At 36.8% G+C, this 17,234-nt stretch overlaps 1 long non-coding RNA gene across 1 annotated transcript; it reads left to right on the top strand.

The window, feature by feature from the left end:
- The first annotated feature begins 12,484 nt into the window (after positions 1-12,484).
- Positions 12,485-15,334, top strand: LOC112190063. The gene is made up of 3 exons (XR_002932225.2): positions 12,485-12,727; positions 14,136-14,224; positions 14,771-15,334. It is a non-coding gene; the product is annotated as an uncharacterized LOC112190063 (long non-coding RNA).
- The last annotated feature ends 1,900 nt before the right edge of the window (positions 15,335-17,234 follow it).

The following is a 17,234-nucleotide window of genomic DNA, read 5'->3' as shown; positions in this document are numbered from 1 at the left end:
TTAACAACGACATGGTTAGTGACTTTGCCCGTGACTTGAGGTTGACTTTGCCAAGGGTTTACAATGACATAGTAAGTGACATGCAACTTGGCCAATGACTTGAGGTTAACAGTGACTGGACCATGTAACTGATCATGTAACTTACCATGTGTGTAATTGAACATGTAACTGACCATGTCACTTACAATGTATGTAACTGACCAAGTAATTGAATATGTAACTGATCATGTCACTGACTTTGTCATTGACATGGGCAGTGACTTTGTCGATGACTTGAGGTTAACAGTGACTTAGACAACGATTGATGATAGGAGCATTTTAATGTGATATTTTAATAGTTAATTCCTCACATTTTACTTAGTTAATTCCTTAACTGAATCGATTTTTAATTCAATTTCTATTTTTAGGTACATTGGAGTAGATAAATGTGAAATGAGCGTTAGGTCCATAATTACCTGGAAATGATGGAGAAAAATGGAAATGTACTAAAAGATCAATTTTGCACATATTCCTACTCCGGCTAGGAGAAACCAAGCCAAACAAAGAAGAAGGAGCGGCCGCCTGACCAAATGAACTTCAAATGAGCTGAAACCTTCCAGATCCATTCTAGACACCCAAAGGAACATTTCATATGAAGAGTGCAAGATCCAGATAGAAGTGGAAGGCCTTCAAACAATCAGTCCAATTTTCTGCATAAGCAAAACTGGAAAACTGGACCTGTAAGAGGTCCAGCAGCATTTTCGGCCCAACCGTATGGAATAACAATCTGAAAATTTGTCAGGATGATCTACACTCATAGTGGAACATTTCATATGAAGAAGTCGAAGGCATATAATGAAGTCTTGAAGGAATAAAGGGGCAGAAACTGACCTAAAAACAGCTCAATATTCACATGTTCATGTTTCCTACCCACATGAAGAAAGCTAGATGCTTTTCTCTTTTTCCTTGGATATATTTTTCTTCTACAATCTCTTTAATAGATCATCATCACTTCCATGTTGCTACACCTTCATGCTTTGCTTTCATTTCATCATTTCTCTATCTTTTCCATATTTTACAAGTGAACTTAGATCCACTTTCATTATTTTTCTTCCACTCATCATTTCACTCTTCTTTTTCTTCCCTATATAAACACCTTCTCATCTCATTCTAAAACACATTCCTTCATCCATTCCATCTCCTTGTCTCTCAATTTCCTTTCATTTTCCTTTCCATCCTCTAGAGCAAGCCACGAGTTCAAGCAAGGCCAAGGGAGAAGAAGAATTGCCGTGAGCATCATCCTCCATCATCATCCTTGAAGCTTGCTTTCGAGATTCAAGAGACTACATCCTCAATTCGTTCATCTCATCTCCATCTCACGGTGTAATCCGATTCTCCTTTGTAACCTTTGCTTTGATTTCGTTGGTTTTGTTCTAGTTGACATATATGTATGAACAAAGTATTATTTTTGGAATTTTTATGATTAATTGATATTTTCAGATTCATATCATTGTTCTTCGAGAGTTGCTTATGTGGGTTTGCTTAATTAAATTTGCGTTATAGATATCCTTTGTGTATTAATCTTATTTGGGTCGACACTTATAGGGTTTATGCATAATTGTTGCTAGGTTTAAGAACATGAAATCGACTTTTCGTTTTGTGTAAACTTGAATCAAAGTAGTAAAGGTTTTGTACAAAGATCGAATTTAATTAACGAGGATTGCAATTAGGTGGACTTTTCTATACTAAGTTGTACACTTGAGTTGATAGCCTTTCTCTATGTGTAATGCATTAAACATGTTGTGATTAACTAGCTTTCTAGTGCTTGAATGCATGTTTGATAGGATTGATCTAGGTGCTTTCGCTTAGGTTAATTAGCATTGAAAAGTAAATTATGGGAAATTGTTTGCTTTTAACGTTTCACATGATCAACTCCTTTCTCATGACTTAGATGAACAATATTAGGGTTTGAATCAATTTTAATCATATGTTTCGATTTTAATCTTTGTTCTCTCATTCCATTCGTATTTTTATGTTTTTGCATTTTAATTATTTTGTTAACTTAGTTTTATTTTCAAAAATCCAAAAACAAAACCCCCTCTTTTTCGTAAATAATGTTTATAGTTGTGAATATATTTGTGAATATTATACTTTGTTTTAATTTTAATTGTTTAATTGTTTGACAATGACAGGTGTACCCTCAATCCCCGGAATAGAACGATCCCTATTTGCTTATACTACTAACGATATTTTCAGGGTTAAATTATGCGCTTGCTTTTAGAGCATCAATTGACAGTGACATGGCCAATGACATAGCCAATAACTTGGGCAGTGACCTCACTAACAGTGACTTGGTAAGTGACAGTGATTTTGAGAGTTATATGATTACTGACATGGTTAGTGACATGACCAGTAACTTGGTCAGGAATTGACAGTGGCATGGTCAGTGACGTGTATAACAATGACATGGTAAGTGACATGTCAGTGACTTTGTCAGTAACTTGACCAATGACATAGCCATTGACATGACCAGTAACTTGACCAAGAATTAACAGCGACATGGTCAATGACTGTGCCCGTGACTTGAGGTTAACAATGACTTTGCCAAGAATTTACAGTGACATGCAACTTGGCCAGTGACTTTATTAGTGACTTGGCTAGGGATTGCTAGTCACATAATTAGTGACATGTTCATGACTATGACATGGCCAGTGACATAACTTGGTCAATGACTTGAGGTTAACAATGACTTGACTATGTATTTGATCATGTAACTGATAATGTAATTGACCATGTAACTGATCATGTAATTGACCATGTAACTTACCATGTATGTAACTGAACATGTAACTGATCATATAACTGACCATGTCACTTACAATGTATGTAACTGACCAAGTAATTGAACATGTAACTGATCACGTCACTGACATTGTCATTGTTCAATTCTTGCTCCTCACCCAGATTCCTCTCGAGGGGATTTCTACTCACCTAGATTCACCTCGAGAGGATTATTCCTCACCCATATTAGTTTTGAGGTGATTTCTCCTCACACCCATATTAGCCTTGAGAGGATTTCTTCTCACACATATTCGTCTTTAGGGAATTACTTTACTCCTTACCCAAATTTTCTTTAAGAGGATATCTCCTCACCCATATTAGGTTTGAGAGGATTTATTCTCACACAGCCTTTAGGGAATTACTTTACTCTTCATCCAAATTTTCTTTAAGGAGACATCTCCTCACCCTGATTTCCTTTGAGAAGATTACTCCTCACCCATATTAGCCTTGAGAGGGTTTCTTCTCACACAAATTAGCCTTTAGGGAATTATTTTACTCCTCACCCAAATTTTCCTTGAGGGGATATCTCATCATTCAGATTTTCCTTAAGGAGATTACTCCTCACTCATATTGGTCTTGAGGGGATATCTCCTCATCAAGATTTCCCTTGAGGAGATTACTATGAATAAATGCAACATGACTTGGTCAGTGACAAGTGTATAATAGTGACATGGTCAATGATGCAATGTACGTGACTTGGCCAGTGACTTGTGTTGCAGTGAAATGCAATGTGACCTAACCAGTGACATGAATATAACAGTAACTTGGCAAGTGATATGCAATTGCCAGTAACATGTTCAGTGACTTGTCTACTAACTTGTGATCAAACTTGGACATGGTCAGTGACATTGACTTGTTGAATTCAAAAGATGCTGAAAATTAGAATGTGCTGTAAAACATCTATAAAAGTAATGTTTTATTAAGGAAAACTAAACATAACAGTGACATCATAAAAAGATACAAAAAGATAATTTATTTAATAAACTGGTGTTTACAATTCACCAACGACTTGCATCCTAAGCCCTAGGCAAATTTCTAAAACTCTAAATCTGCAGAGATCCAATTGTGCCTATGTTCCGCAAATATCTTGATTATATGAGCTTTATATTGCAAAATATCCTTGCTGAGTTTCTTCTGAATCCCCTCCTCTTTCGAAAGTTTCTCCATGTAGTTCACCTCTGTCTTGAAAAAATCAAGTGCCAGTTGTGATATTTCAAGCCCTTCCTTTCGAACAATGGACACATACCTAGAAGTGTTGTAGAAGAAGAACAATTTAGAGCTTGAGCAACAGACTTTTACAGTAGTTCAAATGCAAGCAAGCATCCTAACTTTGCTAAAAGGAAATGCAGCTATAGTACCGTTGAGGATTGAAATTGTCAACTCCAAGGTCCTCATCCCATAGAAGAATGCAACTATATTGATCAACTATATCAGGATGTAAGAAACGCTTTGCGAACCACCTAGGCATCAAGAAAGCTATCACTAAGAAACGCATCTAAAATAAGCCAACTTCTAATACAAATGAAATGATTGAAGGCATGAAGATAAGTCCTGTGTACCATTTTGTTTGATTGACTACAGACACATAAATGACAAGATCATTCCATTGAAATTGCATCCACTCATCAACGTTACCATCATAATGAAAAAGCATCACAACAAAACCACTTGACGAAAACTGCATTACGGTGTATAAGATCAAACACAAAGCCAATTCAATAGAATGTCAATGCAATATAATCTATGAAAAAGGCATGAAACATCAAATAACATAATTATAAAAATTTCAAATCAGCAACAGTAGTTTATTAGTTCAAGAACCTGGAAACTTTAAAATGTTATTTATGAGTTTTCATGCCAAAGCCAATAAGTCTAGAAGAAAAAAACTTAGAAATGGATCGAGTTTGGATTAATATTTTGAAGAGATTGAGAGAGTCGGAGCCTTTACTAAATTTGGGAGATTGGAGGGATTGGAATCGAAGTGCCAATGGATCTGCATGAGGCATTTTTTTGTGAGAGAGGAGTTGGTTTCTTTATCTTCATATTACTTAAATATCTTCTAGCTTAGATGATCCTACTTGGTGATCAATAGCTAATGCAAGTCCAAAAGGCAACCATTGAAAAAGCTTTTGGAACAATATTCTTATAGATAGAAAAAGGCAACAAACCAATCGTTCACAGGGTTTGAAAGAACCACATACATATTTTAACATTTTTAAATTCAAGCTTCAAACTCGAATTCATAGAAAAAGGAAACAAACCAATCAACTTCAAATTCCAAGCATATTTAATGAAGTTCATAGAATTCAATCTCGGATTCAAAACAAAACAGATATTCAACTCCAAAATGATCAAATTCAAAGCTCGATAAGGAGAGAATCAACTTCGATTTCATTTAGAGAAATCGGGCCAGTAAGAATCTAAAATCAAAATCGCTTAAACTATACGAGATTGAAATTTACCAATTGACAAGGCCGACTTGATCTTCGTAAAGCGAAAGAGTGAGATTTGTGAGAGATATCACATAAACAATAACAATCAAGCAAGGATAGTGCAGAAGGGGCTTTCATCAAATTTCAACAATCAAAGCACCATAGATAGTCAAATTCATTACTAAACCATCAAAATTGAGAGAGCAAAAATCAGAAAGAGCCTTACATGTGCTTCGAACATGGTTGCGAATCGAACCAATGGACGATCGGGTGGATTATGACCTCATCAAAGTACCAGATTCGAATGGTCTCCGGCGAGTACTTGCCAGCGGAGATATGATCTTGCGGAAGAAAGAGACATTCCTCTGTGGCAAGTTGAGCCTGGACTCGTCGTGGCCCCAGCAGTGACAATGCAGAGGTCGGAGACGTACTGGACGCCATTGGAGAGAGAAAGAGAGCGATTTTGGTTCAGATGGGCTTGGATAACCGGAGGGGGGAGAGAGAGAGAGAGAGAGAGAGAGAGCTGCCAGTGGCAGTTTTTGTAATTAAATTTAACTCTAGTGGTAGGTTGTAAAGAGCTGACCTTAATTATCATAGGGACATTTATGTATTCTGAATTATAATAAGACACTTTAAAATGACCTATTTTATCATTAGCCCTAAACAGTATTTAACTCATGTTAGTATAACTCATTAATTGATGTAATTGCTTGTGGAAGAGCATGCTACTTTTTTTTGTCTGAATATATAATAATGGGTGGTTCTAGTTGGACCTCTAATTTTGATATTTGGACCTCCAATTTTTTTCAATTATTAATAGACTTTGTCAAATCATATGAAAAGACAAATAAGGACAAAGAGAGAAAAATGGAAAGAAAAAATAAAGAAAAAAAAAACTCTTCTTACCTCCCTAAATAAGTAAATATAAACATTCAATTAATTTGTTTTTTTTATTTCTTTCAGAATTCCATATATTGCTGTTGACACCCAAATTTCCACGAGTTCAAATTTAATAAGTGACACGTGAAGAAGGTGAGTCATCAACGTTGTAACCTAGTTGGGCCTTCAAGCAAGCCCATTTCATGCCAAAAGGAAGCCTTCTAGTTAGCAAGAGATACAACACGCCCAAATTCTCAAACAACTAACGTGCCTTTTCAAAGCAGCCGACACGCTTAATTACCATGCAATACACGTAGGCCCAAGCTACATTTGGCGCTTATACGGCGGGATGTGGTGTGGAAGGTAACGGATCCTGTGAGACCCATTGTTACGATAAGGCCCATCGATAATTTTGGACTTGGGAACCAAAATTCATGCTTGATGGGCCAATATTTTAACATGGGCTAGTAGAGAGATGAAAGCAAGCCCAACAAGACTTAGAGCCCACTAGAGTCATTCCCCTACCCAAAGTCCACTACACCAAAACCTGTGGCCCAAAAAATCGTTGGAGTCGTCTTCCCCAAATCAGGAACGTTGTTCCATCAAGTTGTTGCTGGGATTACTACTCCACCCTTTTCTGGTAAAAACCCCAAGTCTATACAAAAGCTTCCCAACTCTCATCCTCCGAAATCCTGCCTCAATTTCCAATAATTCTTAGATTTTTGTGATCACAATTTACAATAACACAAATTAGGGGATTATGATCTCTTAAAGATCACAACAGCACAAAATCTGGGATCCCCATCACAGTCTTATATCTGTGCCACCGGTCTTTACCCACATAGCCAAAGCAAGCTCTCACTCTTCTGGTTTCATGGGGAAAACAAATGCTGAGAGTTTTAGAATGATCCCACCAAAACTGAGAATGCCCCTTCAAAGCCTCTGGTTCTTGGCACAAATCCTCCCCGTCTATCACCGCTATAAAAGGCGAGTTCATTGCCGTAGGAAACCAAGCAACAACAACCCAGAAACATCAAGCAAGAGATCAAGCTCTATCTCTAAATCCCTAGCCATCAATTCATCCCAATCAACCTTAACCTAAAACCCAGAAATCATGCCATTGCTGGAACTCTCTCTCTCTCTCTGCTAAACTCCCAGGCATCTAGCTCCCACACCATATCTACCTATAAGTTCTACTCTCATGAAATCAACTCTGATCACTGTCGTTATCATCTAACCCGAATCGCTGCCGTTATTATCTAAATCGTTGTCGTTATCATCTAACCCCAATCGCTGCCGTTATTATCTAAATCGCTGCCGTTATCATCTAACCCCAATCGCTATTGTTATCTTCTAGCTCAATAGCTACTGTTACCATCCAGCTAGTCACAACAAAATTGTTCCTAGGTCACACCTTCGATCGATTTTGGGCTTGGTCTATCGCTGCTAGAAATCCAAAGCACAAACTTGCCCTCACATTTTGGCGACTTCACTGGGGACTAGGCTGTGAGTCTAGCTGGTGTCTTCTTCCTCACAGCAACATATCTCAAGCTACAATATTCTAACAGCAGTAGATGTCAATCTATCCCTCAGGCTTTGTTCATGGGATCAAGAACCATTGCCGGTAACGATTTTGCAAGCACACACCTCCCAGTCATTGCAAACATCAATGCACTACACATTCTAACCCAATTCTTTACCAGATCACCCTTGTCAAGCTTGCCTGCAACATGGAAAAGTCTCGGTCTTTATTTGCTATCACCCACAATACTTTTTTTTTACATTCTAGAGATCATTTACCTCTTACAGCTTCTCATCACTACAAACACATTTGCTTTTTAAAGGCTTAAGTCAGCTCAACATTCTTATTCTTAAGTCATCCTCCTCTGCGAAAGTAATTGGGAGCCTAGAATAAAAGAGCATATATTCAAGCATCATGCAAACTTGGGGGCTTTGCTTAATGAATTTCAAAAACATGCTATGCACAACTTCCTCAAATTCACAGCAGTGCTCCATGCTGCAAGCAAAATAAAATAAAAAAATTTCATGCTCTGTTCCATGACAAGATGATAGTTTGCTTCTATCCATCCATGATTTTGATGTCACAACATTGCCAATACACAATCATGCATAAAGCAAAGTAGTCAAGCTTAATCGGAAAACATTTTTTTTGTTTTCATCACTTTTGAAAAATCCATATCCAGTTTCTTGCTCTCTTACCTCTTATGAACCTTTGGTATACATCAGAAAAATATATTAGTACAAGAGTGGTTTATTTTCTCCAAAGAGCCAAGATTTGGGTGTTAAAAAAAAAATTACATCTTTTCATGTTCCTCTCATGGAACTAGGCTGTGACTCATGCAAACTCCATCTTCCAATTGCAACCTCCCTATCAAATTCACAAGGTTCAGAAGCTGTGAGTTTGATTAAGAAGCAAAACTTCTATTTAAACTATACACAAAAGACAAGCAGAGTCCTCTTGGTGTCAATGGGAGAGAATATCCAATCATGCTAAGATGCCATGCTAAACCGCCATTCATGTCAATATGCCTGGGCTGGATAGTTGCTGCTGTAACTTGTATCAACTAATGAAGTTGACATTTCATCTTCAATGGAATACCGATCCAATCTGAGGCAAGACCATGAACCAGTTACAAAGGAGATTCTAAAAAACTGGAAAAGGCACTCATGATGCAGTTAAAATATATATGTATATATATATATATATATATATATATATTTGACAAATAATTATTCAAGTATGCCCCAAACCTTCAGATGCTATAGTTACTCAAGCAAACATGCACACTCCTAAGATCAATCTTCAAGCCATCGTTGTTACAACACAAGCAGGCTGCATGCATTTTTTGTAATCAAGCACTCAACACCATTAGCTTCATTAGGTAAAGATATTCTCTGTACAAAAACCAAAGTGCACTAAACCAAATTCCAAAATTTTCATCATTAGGAACTATTTACCCTCTCTTGTTATGTAGTCAGCATTAACATAAAAGCTCCTCAATAATCATGCTGACGTAGCCATCCCCATTTTTATCTATCCATGCTTATCTTTTCTTCCTATGAGCATCAAAGATCCACATGCTAGACATCCTGATAACCACTACTGAGATCTTGCCAGCCTTAGTATTAGAATCTTTTATTATTATGCATATGTTAATAGAAGGCAACACATCGCGCACAGACCAAAACAAGCACAACAACAAACCAACATGCAAGGAAAATATATCGTCCTAAACTAGGTCCTCATTCCATACAAATTCACTTTCTAAAGCCATACCCTTAACTAGGCATTACTTCACCAATGAGTTAGAACTAAGTTTCATCTTTATTGTCACTATTTTCCTAAATCAACTAAAAGCTCATAATTAGAAGTATCCTTTTCGAGCAAGCTAACAAGCAAAGCCTCATGCCATTGTTAAAAATGGTTGTGTTCCATTTAAATCAGTAGTCATGCTTTAGAATATTTAAAAGAGCCCTCATTACCAAATCACATATCCAAGGCTGAAGATTCTCAAATTCTCCAAGCAAACAATCATATCATTCTCATGCCAATTCGAATGACTTGATAATGACAAAGCAAGCAAGCTTCTTTTGGCGGGATTAATACGAATCGAAGAAAGCTAGCATCTACACTGTACATTCTTACCTGGGGGCTGAGCTGCTGGAATTTACTGGCGGAATGGAGCTTTGTTTTCCAGTTTTCAATTATTGATGCTCCTATAAAAGAAAACCAAAAGAAGTGTGTCATGATCATTCAATCAACAACTTAGCTGCTATAAAAACATTGTGATCGAGATGTGAAATTGAAGGTACTTCTTCAAAGTGAAGCCAAGCCAAGTTAGTTAAGATCCATGCCGAAGATTGGATCAAACTTCAAAAGAATCATAAGGGTATGCAAAGAATATTCAATCATGCCAAAGCCAAGCAAAGAAAGGGGTCATCGATAGACAAAAAAAAAAAAGAGTTACCAAGAGCTAATCAAACTCCTGAGTCATCGATCTATTCATGCTCTTTCCTAAGAAATACTGTCTCAAGTCATGCCTATGCCAAATATCAAGCTAGCTTACAGAAATATGAGCTGCTGTGAACTTTCTTTAAACCCAAAACCATAGTCAAACACACAAATCTTAGTAAACCTACTCTAACACCTGATCTCCTAGCCATGTTATTACACCACCGTGCATTCTTTCAAACTAGTAGGTTTTTGAGCTGCTGTTAACATTCCCTTAGCTACTGCTAGTAATTCAGTACTATACATAACACCAAGATTTTCCATTAAGCCTAAAACCATGTACTAAGAGCTTGTCAATCTATACATGCTCTTTTAGGAGAATTCCTCTCTCAAGCCATGTCTCTACCAAATATGAAACCAGCTTATAGAGTTATAGTGGAATAATCATGTATATAATAAGCAATGAAGCCAAGCAACATGGAAAGCAGCAGCTATCAAATTTCAAGACTGTATTGCCCATATCACAGCATGCTTTTTCTAACCACCAATTGAGTGCTACAACTACCCTTCTCATTTTTGAAGAACCTAAACCAATTTGAACTTATTCCTAGGCCTCCATATTTCAAAATAGCATCTCAAGTCTTATGCAAAGACACTTGGGGGCTAAGTAATTAAGACCTTGCTCATGGTTACTATAGTTATTGCTGTGATTTAGGTTGTTACATGATGTTTTCTATCTCTTTCATTGCCAAAGTGAAGCTGCTATCCGCAAATGCTCCATATTCAGATCAAGGCATGGCAATCTCATCCAAAAAGAGAAATTTCTGATAGGAAAAAGAATATTTGAAGAAGTCACAGTAAATGCAGGCCTCATTACTCCAAAATACCTTCAAGCCTCACTTCTATACCACAGTGATCAAGGTCCTCATTGGCCAGGCGAAGCTGAAGTTTACAAATGCAATCAAGATATTCAAAAAAAAAAAAAAAAACAATCAAAGACAATACATGCATATATAAATTCAGGAATCGTCACATTCTATGATTTCAATATCAGGCTCATACCTACTCTTAACTCAAATTCACGCCAATTTCGTGCTAATTCCAAGCTTTTGCTCATCCACCCCAAACTTTTGATCCTCATATTCATGCATCAAGCTGATCCCATCTGAAAGCCAAAAAAAAAAAAAAATTGGGATTGATTTGATCTCATTTGTATACAAGGATTCAAATCAAATAAATTCCTTTATGAAAACTCATGCCTATTACATTTTCAAGCATAGTTATCACAAGCTCAATCAAAATAAACCCAAGCCAAGAAATGAGGACTTATTCCACAACGAAAAAACTAATCAAGCAAGTCTAAACCATCATGCCAAAGAAATCTGAACCAAACATCAAGCAACTCAAGCAAGACCTAAAGAAATTTAAGCACTCCAAACTGCTTAAGTGCTTTAACAAAGAGAAAAGTAAAAAAAAATTCACTGCCGGAACCAAGCCAAGACTACTTACATTGCCTATTCATGATCAAGTTGTTGCCAAACCATGCAAGTCACCACTCACCACCATGCTAAAATGAGCTCAGAAAAACAAGGCATCATATCCAAGCGATTCAAATATTTCAAGCTATTTCGTTGCCTTAACAACATGCAAAAACAAAAGAGAGAGGAGCTCCATTCTGTTGCCGTTAATAACAAAGCATTCAATGATTCTAGGCATTGCAACATGCTCGATAAGATGCTATAAATTCCATGAAGCATTTTCATGTGTAATAAATCCTCTAAAATATCAAGCCACAAGCTCTGCCATCAACAAGTAGCAGACCCATTTTACTGTTGGGAATAAAGCCAACGTTCAAATACACACGTGAGAAACTGAAGCTTTAGCATGCTAATCCAATTTAACTATAGAAGAAAGTCAATCAAATTCAGGGAAATTGAGCAAGCAAAGTATTCAATCAAATTCAAGATTCAAGCTTCCATATGCTATTGATTTAAGACAATCAAGTATATCTATTATCAAAACCAAACACTGCACCATCTTCCCTTCAGTATTCCAATCCACCTCCTTCACTAAATTCTATCCATTATCAAAATCAAACATCTAGGCTTAGTTTGGGATTGATTCTTGAGGTGCTTTTGACGCTGCTTCTGCTTTTGGGTCAAAAATATAGTGTTTGGTAAAATCTGCAATAGCTGCTTTGGGACATAAGCGCTTCTCCTCACAGCTGAATTTGAGAAGCTACAATTTGTAGCTTTTGAAAAACGGCTTTGGGAAAACACGGAGCATCAACAGTGAACAGTTTAATGAAATTTATCTAACTGCCAATTCTGTCCTCCTCCTTTTCAGAAAATTACATTGAAACAGATGGGGCTTTTCTCTATCGCGAGGCAGACGTCTCATTCCGCGTCTCCTCCTCCTCCTTCTTCTTCTTCAGTGTTTGGACTCTCAGATCGCCTTCTTCCTCAACTCGTCGTGACCTCCTTCAATTCGTGGATTGTCGCCGCCTTCCTCTGTGCCATCTTCTTCAGGTCGTCGTGGATCCTCGCCGGGCCTTCCCCTGCGCCTTCTTCTTCAGCTCGTCGCTGGTGATCTCCTTCAATTCGTGGATTCTCGTCACTGAAAGGTTCAGTTTGCTCTCTTTACCTTACTCTTTCAGATTCAATTTTTTTTTTGATTCGTACTCATGGCATTTTTTTTTCTTTCTGGAATCAAATCTATGGTGTATTCATTGACTTGGGTTTGGTTCAAAACATTTAGGGATCAGATGTCAAAGGTTGGCCTTCTTTTGATTCAAAAGAAAAACAGCTTGTCTTAGTGGAAATCTCTTTGATTAATTAGGCTATGAAATTCTGAACAGGATGTGGTCACAAATCATAATAATGAGTTTTGTAGATTGCTTTTTAAGGTTGATTTTACACGATTGATCATCATAGGAGACAAACCCTTTATTCTTTGCTGAAATCACTTATATTAGGTTGTTTATTTTCTTATTCGAAATTGAGGTAGATAGATATTCTTTATGCTTAAACCACATCCTGCAAACTGTGTGAGGGAGATACTGTGGATGGCTTTAGGAAAATTAGTTGGGAAGATCATATTTTCTTTTCTACTTATCAGAATTAAACGACTATATGTGTAGAACATGTGATACATTCTTCCCTATGAAGCATTGGTTTTGTTGGCTGTTTTGTTCTTTTTGTTTTTCCTTTTGTTTTCAGCTTTAGAAATTAATTACCTAATAAAAAGAGATACGAGTCTGACTGGGATCTGGTTTGTTCAAAGCTATTTGTTGCAGTTTCTTTTTATATAATGATGAAACAATCCCACACAGACACGGAGACACCGTAGTGGAACTGTGGTAAAGTGATCAATAATTAATCTTTCATCATCATCCCATCCTGGCTATATCACCAACTAAAAGCATAAAGGAATTTCAGTCAACTTTTTTCATAGAGCACAAACTAACAGCATGGCAAGAATATTTTGTATGCATACCGACCAATAATGCTTACGTACTACATACAGTTGCTAGCTTAATATGAATTTTCAGTTCAATGCTTTTACTAATTTGTGAGAGAGATTTAATAGAGAGAGAATAGCTGTAGCTGCAAACCAGCCGAGATTTCTTGGTCACAATAAACATCACTATTTGTTCTGCCATCCATTCTTGTTAGCTGGTAAGGGTTTCAAAAAACATCACTACTTGTTCTGCCATCCATTCTTGTTAGCCGGTAAGGGTTTCAAAAACATCACTACTTGTTCTTTTTCTTTGTGTCTTGTCTTTCTGTTTCAATTCTCATATTCCATTTACATATTAAGAGAAGGCCAAGAATATTACAGTTATAAAATCTATGTCTCTGATTTTTTTTGCCTATATATCTAGCTCATGTGTAGACATTTATAATCAAAACTTTGTACTAAATTGACCTTCATTTGAGTGATGAGGACCTGGGATTTTATGCTTTTATTGAATTTTTCGGTGATTGAGATTTTGGCTGTTTGATGATTTTGGGATTTGATGGTTGTTTCAGGTCAGTTTGAGTGCATTTGAGTTCTTGTTTTTGGAGCTTGTGCAGTACAATCAGACATAGGTTGACAACATTGTCGAGCTAGAATGAAGGTGATTCACATTCTTGGTATTTTGGTTCATTTGTTACGTGCTCATGTACATTCAGATTTTGTTATATTAAGGGTTCTATTAGATTGAAGAATGTAGTGGCCATGTGAAAGCTCGGGAAATTTATTCACTAGTATCATACATGAAAAGTACTTGTTATTGTTTGAAATTTGGAACTGATTTTCTCTTGCCTGATGACGGCTTGCATATGTCTGGAGCATACCTGATATTAACACTGAAATAAATGCAATAGTTTCAAACACTCTGTAGTACAACTTCTTTGACAAAATTTTAACATTGATGATGTCCTTTTCCAGCTATACAGAGAATCTATTTCCTATGAGTTTATAGGTTTCCAAAATGACCAAGTTGATTGTTTTTCTCTTAGGAGTTTGGACAAGTAGGTAGAAAAAAACATTTTTACATAATGAAATAGGAAGGTCCTGTTACTCACATAACAAGTACTGTAAATAAAGAAAAAGTACTTTCAGGAAAATAGAGACACAGCTCTAATTAGCACCTGCTGCTGGGACTTGCTCTGTTTTGCAGAAAGGGAATTTCGGCTTCGGCTCTGCCCTACAAGAGGACCCCTCCTAGCTGGTTGAAGATCTCAACTCAGGATGTGAGAATCTCCAACACTAATCTCTGAACAACGTACTTGGGTTGTGTTTTGATTTGTTTGATTGACGAGAAAATTGAGATAAATTTTGAATATTTATCTCAATTTCTTCATTGAGGCTTGTGTAAAGGATTGCTTCACTTATGTAATCACGCTGTACGGGTCTTGACAATCACAGTTGCCAAACAGAGCCCTAGCAGCGTCTCTTTGTCTTCCTGCTAATCTTCAGTGTGTATTGATAGACAGAGGAATTCGGTTTTGTCTCCTTTCGTTTTCATCAGTATGGTGCCTATTTTATGAAGTAATGCATTGTTTGAATGCAATGTGGCCACATTTTACCTTTCTATGCACCAAATGGAACGTCGAGTCTGGTTCTAGCTTCCTTGCGTGATATCCTAATTTGATGCAAGTTTTGGTGTTACAAGTCTACTGATGTCTTGTTATTACATGCAGAATCTTTGTTACTTATTGGAAATTGGTCCTTTAGTTTGGCTCTTCTCAGTTGTTTTCAATTTTATGGTGCTCAATACGTCAAGTATCTTTTGCTGAGTTCCATTTTCTGCTCATCAATTGAACGGTCACTCCTTTTTGTGGCAAAGACATGAAACTTTATTGAAAAGAGAACAAAAATTGGTTTGGTTGTATATGAGGCACTGATGTCTAGAAGAACAAACTGAAACATGAAACAACATAACAATAGGTGCACATGGCATAACTGATCTGCATACTCAAAAGCAAATTACTATACTGTTCCAGACCCAACTTCAACATCAATTATGAGAACCAAAAAGCAAACACTAGCAAATGTTCTCTGCATCTCCAAAAAGTGCATCCAAAAAGTAAATGTCAGCATGTCTCCTCTGTATCTCCAAAATAACTACTGCAAAGAAAAGTGAAGATAGTTGTTGCTACTATGGCTCTTCACAATTACATAAGAAGATATGCTCAACGAGATATTGATTTTGATGAAAGTGGAAATTACTCAAGTGAAGAGACTAGTGAAGAGCTGGAGGATAATGAACATGATGGAGATGGTCCAGGAAGACAAGAAATGGAGGTGTTAAGAAATGCAATTGCACAAATTCTAATGAATGCATCTACTTAGCATTTAGTTGCAAATTTCAAGTGACTTTAATATATTTTGTGTAATGGTTCACATTAAACTATGGTCAGAAAATTAATCCAAATATTCTAGATGAGATTTTGTGTAATAGTAAAACATAATATGCATATTGAATGGTTTAAAGTAATATTTTATTATGTCCAACCAAGGGTACAAGAATAATAAATGAGAATAAAATTTATTTGGTATGGTTACATAATCAAAAAACAAAATTATGTATTTTAGTAGCATATCTTATCATGTATGACCATTTTGGTAATTATATCCAGTCAAAGCACTTTTGCCTTGCAATTTACCAAACACTTAGAAATTGCTTTTGGAACTCACAACATTTTAAAAACAGTTTACCAAACACCTCAGCTGCTTCTCCTCACAGCAAGTTCGGAAGTGCTTCCTCTCATAGCAAGTTCGGAAGTGCTTCCTCTCACAGCACATCAATCCCAAACTAAGCCCTAGTGTCCTTCCCCTTCATTTTTGAAGAAAACAAACACTTCTAACATTTTTCAGTACACGTTGTCTTTATGTCCTCTAAGCCAAAACAACTCACCATCATAATCAACCAAGCATACACACAAGTTATTAAAACTTGTACTAAAGCAATTCCAGCAGAAGTTCATATAGTAGCTATAATTCCTACTAGATCCTAGTTCAACAAGTCCAAACCATGCTAAGCCATCAATTAGTCGACTAGTAATCAATGGACATGAGAGTATAGCCGGAATGTGCTGGCTATATCAAATAAAGACCTAAGCTTGAATCTCTGTTACATAGCTCAATCAAAAATCACAACCTAGAGAGCAAACATGACAGCTCTTATGCATATCTATGGTATTGTGTCACTGCCGTGCTACATGCAAAATATTGGTTTTGCTGGGAGTAAGGTATACTGGGGGCTTGGTGAAAGATGATTCATGAGCACAATCACTGCTGTATGATTCATCATTACCACTACATGCTAAGTAATCCTTGCAAAGCACTACCAAGCTACAAAAGACCACTTCTCTGCTCATTCATGGTATTAGGACTTAAAAAAAAAAAGTCAAAGTTCCTATCATGTTCGAATTATTAAAGTTACATTTACACAATGCCAAGCTCGTGCTCATCACAGGCTCATGCCAACCACATGCTCACGTCAATGCTCATGCCAAGCACATGCCAAGCACATGCTCATGTCAATGCTCATGCCAAGCTCATGCTTATGCCAAACTCATGCTCATGCCAAACTCATGCTCATGCCAAGCTCATGCTCAAGCCAAGCAGATCCACAACCA

This window comes from Rosa chinensis, chromosome 2 (assembly GCF_002994745.2).
Source record: "Rosa chinensis cultivar Old Blush chromosome 2, RchiOBHm-V2, whole genome shotgun sequence".
Lineage (NCBI taxonomy): Eukaryota > Viridiplantae > Streptophyta > Magnoliopsida > Rosales > Rosaceae > Rosa > Rosa chinensis.
This window is presented reverse-complemented; position numbering and strand designations above follow the sequence as displayed.